The following is a 6,573-nucleotide window of genomic DNA, read 5'->3' as shown; positions in this document are numbered from 1 at the left end:
TATGAATCAATGAAAAAAATGAAAGCAGTACAATATGTATGATATTACTGTCAACATATTGTTCAACTGACTTTGAATTGCCAGAAATTTAACATTATGGGAAATTAACTTTTTAATTAAATGACTTTGTGGTGAATAGCATTGTTCTAAAGTGAACACTAAGTGAGCTAATAATGTCCCATTTTAAAATGAAGCATGATGTGGGAAGAGAAGTTTGTATTTTAATGGGTCCCCAATTATGCCTGAGTCACTATTACTGGAGGTTGATAAAGACACACTCATTATTAGAATATTGATCTCACAATTTGTGGAAAGTACCAAAATATGATCTTGAAATCTGAGACAAAAGTAAGTATAGTCACCTCTCTGTATCTGTGATCTCCACATCCATGGATTCAGCCAATTGTGAATATCAAAAATATTCAGAAAACAATGCATCTATCCTGAACACCTACAAGCATTCTCTTGTCATTATCCCCTAGACAATGTAGTATAACAAGTAGTTACATAGCATATACATTGCATCAGGCATTATAGTGATCCAGGAGGGTTACGATTTGTGTCTGCATGTCCCCCCCAAATCCTCATGCAGTCATAGGGTGGGCTTTTGGAGTTTATGACTGATCCATGGTCCAGTGTTGGAATTATGGATGTGAGTGGTACACCCGCCCTGGGGCGGATAGTTTGCATACAGTGTAAGGGAGGGAAAGTGCCTTGCTCTGGGCCACTCCTTCCCTTTTGCTCTTGCTGCTTTTGCTGTCTCCCACCACCATGAACTGTTGCCCTCTGTCATGTGCCCCTCTCTCTTGGAGCCAGCTGAGTATGGACTGAAACCTCCACGAACTGTGAGCCTAATAAACCTTCCTTTTCTTCATTTTGGGTGTCAGGTATTTTGTCCCAGCAAAGAGAGAAAAGTAACTAAGACAAGGAGTAGATGCATAGGTTATCTTTAAATGCTGTTATTTATATGAAGGACCGAGTACCTGAGGATTTTGGCATTGGCAGGAGGTCCTGGCATCAATCCCCCCTGGATCTGAGAGAGACCAGATGATAATTCCATTCACATTTCAGGATTTAGGTAGGAAAACAGTGGAGTTACATATCAAAAGACTTATGCTGGAGTTTCCTCAGCTTCTTGCCTCCACTTCATTTGCACAAACATAAAAGGAATGTGCTGATCTTTTTATTTTAAAAACAGAAATTGGAAGCATTTGTTGAGAATATTTGATAGGACAAAATGCAAGAACAGTCAGAAGAATTGTCCCCTTGGAATCAAGTTTGGCCTGGGGAAGGGATTATTCATCAGCACCCTGCCACCCTGAGTACTCAACGTTCTCCAGAGAGACCAGTATCTGCAGGCTGTTCAGTGGGAGGGGGGAGCAACCTCAGTGGTTCCTGGGTCTGAACAAAGGGGCTCTACAATGGCTGTTTTGTTTTCTGTTTTGCTAAAGAATAAGTCTAAAGAATATGTTACTTGTGATTAATTCTGGAGAAGAAAATTCCATGCAACTAGAATTTTTTCCAAGATTTAAAGCAAAATAAACAATATTTTAAATCCATATGTAAAACCCTCTTAGGACAAGTGATACTGTGCAGTGGAGGTTGCTTAGGAGAATGAGCTGTTTGTTCTCATCCTTTTCCAGGCCTAGTGATTGTGGCAGATTTCAAGATCTATTAAAGAGACAGGCAAGGCTGCCCTTGTGCAAGAGGAAACTGGAGCAGGGGTCACCTTGCCACTCATAAACTGTGAGTCCCTGAACTAGTAGCTTTGCCACATGGATCTAGTTCCTTCATCTGCACAATGGAACACTGGACCTTCTCTGATTATTCAGCTTCTACTTACTTTTTAACACACAATTTAAAATTCCCTGTGGCTGGGGATTTAGCTCAGTGGCACAGCGCCTGCCTGGAAAGGGCAAGGTTGTGAGTTCAATTCCTGGTACTGGATCAAAAACAAAACAAACAAACAAACAAAAAAACCAATTTAAAACTCCCTAATCACAAAGTTCTCTTAGGCAGAATTATTAGTCAATACATAATAGTTTACATTGTATCAGCAACTGTAGATTTATAGCTGCAAAAAGAAAGAAATGGAGATTGAAAATAGAAAGGAAACATAAAACGGAGTTAAAGTAGAGTTTGGAAATGCAGCCATGTGCAGGACCAAGGAAGACAAGTAGTAAGAATCCAGGACTTGGACAAACCTTCTTCCTGCAGCAGAGGAGGAGAAGAAAGGGGAAAGACGCACTGCGGCATGGAGTTACCAAGCAAGTCCAAGCAGCAAAACTTTGGGGGTTGGAGGAAGTCTTTTCCTCCTCAGGCCTCTTTTTTCTAGGACCCAGATACTGAGGTAACAAGGTCCAGGAGGTAAAGGACAAACTTTATCTTGAGCTAGATTCTCCTCATAAGCAGATATTACAACGAGGATTTTCACAAAAGCAACTTATTTAGATGTGACCCAAGCAAGTCAATGTAAAGTGTTTGTGGACCCATTATTTCTGTGGTCTACTGGGACTTAGTCCCGCTCTTGATCCCTGGGACGCTGTATAGTACCATCTCAAGTTGTCCCACTGGAGGAACCGGAGCTGGTGCATTTATTCATTAACGTTCTTTTGTTCCTTGAGGTGTTAAATCTCCAGCAGTTCTAGTCTGTCCCTGACCAAGACTGCTCCTAGAGCTGGGAAAAATCTTAAAACCTTAAGAGAGAGTCACAGGTATTTGCCTTAAGAAGCCCTTGACATATACAGGACATGAGAAGGACAAAGTGGATTTGACAGAGACCACCAAGTCATAAAATGAGAAACAGCTTGGCCATGCAGAATAGGATCTATCCTAGAAATAATTCTTCTCACTATGGATATTTTTAGCAATCCTGCAAAACCATTTATAAATATCTTCTTGAAACTATGGAAAAGAAGGTCCTGAAAAGCATATTGCTAGTGAGTCACATGGTAGTGAATGGTAAAGACGTAAACGTATGCGCAGTAGTCATAATTACTAGTCAGAGATATAGAAAAGTCATATTTATTTTAGTGAAAGAAAACATTGATTCTATTGGCTTTAAAATTTTACTCCAATCATCATTTCCTCTAACCTCATTTTCATCATCTGGACTTATGTTTGAACCACAGTATTTCAGCTCAAAGTCTTTAAGACTATGGCCTCTGTGAAGAAGCCACTGTTGTACATCTTTTCCTTAATTTATTTTTTATTTATATTTTGCAAACCTACTAGGGAATGCTGAAGCTCTCTGACTCCCTGGTATCTCCCAAACAATGCCTATGCTCCTCGATGCCATCTTACATTTTTTCAATAGTTGTGGAGTTATATTTCCAAAACTTTAAGGACATGATAAACATTTAGAAGGCGGAAATATATTGTGGTGACAAATGATCCAAGATGAAGATTTTACGTGAGGAAGAGATTCACACAGTATGAATAGGAAACATATGAAACATGTGAAGTTTCTCAAATAACTTGATGCGGTGGAACCGGTGGTTGGATCTGGCCACAGCCATTTTTCTACACATCTTTTCTTTGGAGGAATACTTTACCTTCTACACCAAACAAATAGCTTTGACAGGAACCACCAACCACTGCACCCAGGTATCTGGCTACAGTTGATTGGTTTAAGGGTGAGCAACTGATCTAAATCAGGCCAATAGGACTTCTTCCCTGGGAAAGTGGAGCTGATAAAGACATGTAATCATCAACATCTGAGCTTCTAACTAAATGGAGAAAGCCAGGATGAGGAAATAAAACTAATACATGGAGAATAGCAGAGGCCAGAGACAAGGGGATAACAAGTAGCACCCCAAGCCTTGGATTCAGATGATTCTGAGGCCCAACATTGTCTATCCTCTTCCTTCATATAAAAGACTGAAGTCCACATGTGACACCAGGGGCTCCAGCTACCACAATGGAAAAAATAGATAAATATAAATCAGTGTAAGGTAGAATCCTTGTACCTATAAAATAAATACAATAGTATATGAAGATCAAAGTTTAGGAGCATCTGATAATTCTGTAAAGCTATCACTCTTCCTGTAAGGCATCTTGGACACACATGGCATAAATTAGAAATTTAAAATGTGGTGTTTTTTTGTTTTTTTGTTTTTTGTTTGTTTGTTTGTTTTCCGGTACTGGGAATTGAACTCATGACCTTGCGCTTCCAGGCAGGTACTGTGCCGCTGAGCTAAATCCTCAGCCCAGAAATTTAAAATGTGAAACTTCTTACTAGTTTAGATTATACATCCACAACTGATAGAAATAATCAAATACTTCATCCCAATTATAGTACTTTGGGTAGATAAAAAGAAGAAAGCACTTATCAAGTTTTAGAATGTAATAAATAGTATGCTGAGCACTTCATATAATAATAACTAACATGGTAGCATGCTTACCGTGTGTTAAGTATATTTCTATGGGTTTACATGTGTATATTATCTCACATACAAAGTACACGAGATATGTTCTATTATTACTCCTATTTTTTTAGATGAGGAAACCCTATATCAGTGATGTTGAGTGATTTGTCCAAATTCACACAAACAGTAAGTGACAGAGACAGTAATCAAACACAGCCAGTCTTCCAGAGGACACACCTTAGCCATACCTTATACGTTACCTCATTTAACTTGGAAAATGTAACATAAGCTATGAGGTTAATTCAGAGGGGAAAAAACCACATATACATACACAAAGGTGTATGTAGAAATATTCATTAACATAAGTAAAAATTAGAGAAGGCCTATATATATATATATATATGTATGTATATATCTGTAGGGAAATAGGTAAACAGCAGAAATGATACATTTCTACAATAATACATTATATTACTGGTAGAAGTGATCAATATGAGAAACATGTGGGTAAAGAACTACAAGAAACAATAGTAGATGGTAAAAACCACAATTTAAAATGATAAATAGTGTGCAGTCACTATGTACTATGTACAATTGTTTGTTTGCAAGAGGTAGAATGAAGAAAGTCTTTGGGGCTTATAAAAACATGGAAATTTGGCAGCTGGTGCAGTGGTGTCTAGAGGAGGCATGAAGTTGGATGGCTTCTACAGGGAGCCAGGCCTGTGACAGAGACAAGATATTTGGATTCTCTTATGATGGTGCACTCCCACCAAAAAACCTAGGGAGCTGCTGACAAGCTTAATAGTTAAAAGACATTAAGCACTTGTGCTGGTGATAGAAACAGGGGTTAGTGCTGCAATTGCACCTCAGATTCTACTCTTAAAATCCTGGAAAGGGGAAAATCCTGGAAGCTTCCGTTGATTTTGATCTTCTAGAAGATGAGGGAAGCAAAAAGTTTGAGAAATATCTCCATGATGAAAAGAACCTATAGGTCTAATTTACCTATAATCTTATTTAGAAACACTTTCCTCATACTAGTAATGTTTGACCCACATGTTTCACTATTTATATGAAGTATTTGATGAGTTGGACTCAAGAATGGACAGCTACTTCAGTCAGTTCTTCACTTGATGTAAAATGGGGCCCTTTTATTAACTACAAAGTTTTATAATTTCCAGGAAGTGTATATAGCAGACCAGAGAAAACAGATTGACTCCTTTGGCCTTACTGATGAGAAAAAGTTCCTGGGGTAGGTAGGTTCAGGAGAATCAGAAGTTGAGTGTGTTGCACATCCATGAAGTCTGTACCAATTCCAGTGGCACTGTCCTTCATCCAGCTGGGTACCAGAATGTGCTCAGGAGCACCGAAGTCTGAAAGAGATTAAGGAACTCTATACAAACAGGTCATTTCTTTTCCTGGGTTGTGACCCTCTTTCTGGAGGCTGTCAAGCACAAAGCTTACTTAAAACATTTCACACTGGTTTGGAGAGGAAATGTAGATGAGCTCAAAAGCTTTAAGAAAATAAAATATGCTGGACAAACGGATTAATGTCACTACCTATGAAAATATGAAACTATGCTGATCTCCTGGAATATTTCAGGCAACTGACATGAGAGATCTTCATGAGGGGTAGATCAATAGGGATGGTGAGAGAAGATCAGGTAAATGTTTCGTCTATAGCACACAGTGAAATAAGAGGTTGCAGTACCTGAGCAGGCTAGAGAAATAACCACCATTAAACCAAGCTAAATACCCTGCTGCAGATAGTGTTTAACAAGCAAACTTTATGAGAACCCAAAACAGCTCCCAGGAAGAACAAATATCCAGAGGTTGAAGTTTGACGGTAGAGTAGGGGTGGGGGATGTTCCAACTCTTCCTTCATGCCAACTGGTTCTTGATATTCCATTGCTTCTTCTAGTTCAAGAATACAATGAGACCCAAATGCCCCCCCGAAAGCAGGCTGGACATGCTTGTGTCCACACAGCAGACTAATGCTGTGCCTCTACTGACTGGCTGTAAGGCTGCCGGAAGGACCCGAGGAACTCAAAGTCATGGATTTAACGGGGCCTTGCTGTAGTTTTGTACTCTATACTTGATTTTTCAAGTAAGTTGAATGGCTTTTTAAAAACATGAGCTGAAGCTCTAATTTTCTAGACCTTTTACAGTGTAAATATTTAACATAACTGAGCTGTAGTAGAACCTTGTT

At 39.0% G+C, this 6,573-nt stretch overlaps 1 pseudogene; it reads left to right on the top strand.

Annotated features, from left to right (window-relative positions):
* The first annotated feature begins 5,064 nt into the window (after positions 1 to 5,064).
* On the top strand, positions 5,065 to 6,079 carry LOC102017473 (annotated as a pseudogene).
* Positions 6,080 to 6,573: the final 494 nt, after the last annotated feature.

This window comes from Chinchilla lanigera, unplaced genomic scaffold (genome assembly GCF_000276665.1).
Source record: "Chinchilla lanigera isolate Chin_1 unplaced genomic scaffold, ChiLan1.0 scaffold00023, whole genome shotgun sequence".
Taxonomy (NCBI): domain Eukaryota; kingdom Metazoa; phylum Chordata; class Mammalia; order Rodentia; family Chinchillidae; genus Chinchilla; species Chinchilla lanigera.
The sequence above is the reverse complement of the archived record's forward strand: the minus strand, read 5'-3'. Positions and strand labels throughout refer to the sequence as shown.